This window comes from Sorghum bicolor, chromosome 8 (genome assembly GCF_000003195.3).
Source record: "Sorghum bicolor cultivar BTx623 chromosome 8, Sorghum_bicolor_NCBIv3, whole genome shotgun sequence".
Classification (NCBI taxonomy): domain Eukaryota; kingdom Viridiplantae; phylum Streptophyta; class Magnoliopsida; order Poales; family Poaceae; genus Sorghum; species Sorghum bicolor.
Genome location: NC_012877.2, coordinates 30,536,672 through 30,537,557, shown reverse-complemented (window position 1 = coordinate 30,537,557; position 886 = coordinate 30,536,672).

Below are 886 nucleotides of genomic sequence, written 5' to 3'. Positions count from 1 at the left end.
ATAGGTGCACGGTTTGCATGGAACATACCATATGCTTAGAAATCAATTTGGACGCACCCAATGGAACTGTAGATGCACCCGATAGAACTACTAGATGAAGTGTATCATATGGAATCTCGCTTCGGTCTAGTTGGAGATAGTATTAGTTTCGGTGCAAGATAGTTGCATGGTTTGTGCCCAGTGCACCATAGGCTCAGAAATCGTTGTGGAAGTTCCCGATGGTACTCCTAGGTGAAGAGGCTCAAGTGAAAGCTCGGTTTGGTATGTTTGGAGATAGTGCTAATCTTGATGAAAGATAAGTGTACAGTTTTCATGGAACGTACCATATTCTCAGAAATCAATTTGGACGCACCCGATAGAACTCCTAGATCATGTGTGTCATATGGAATCTTGCTTCAATTTGTTTAGATTCAGTGTTAGTTTAGGTGCAAGACTGGTGCATGGTTTGTGCAAAATGCACCATAGGCTCAGAAACCATTATGGAAGCACGCGATGATAATCCTAGGTGAAGAGGCTCAAGTGGAAGATTGGTTCGATCTATTTGGAGATAGTGCTAATCTTGATGCAAAATAGGTGCATGGTTTGCATGGAACATACCATATTCTAAGAAATCTATTTGGACGCACCCCAATAGAACTCCTAAATGATATGTGTCATATAGAATCTCGCTTTGGTCTGTTTGGAGACAGACTTAGTTTTGGTGCAAGATAGGTACACAGTTTGCGCCTAAGGCATCATAGGCTGAGAAACCATTTTGGATGAACCCGATGATACTCCTAGGTAAAGGGGCTCAAGCGGAACCTCAGTTTGCTTTGTTTGGAGATAGTGCTAATCTTGATGCAAGATAGGTGCACGAATTGCATCGAACGTACCATATGCTTAGAAA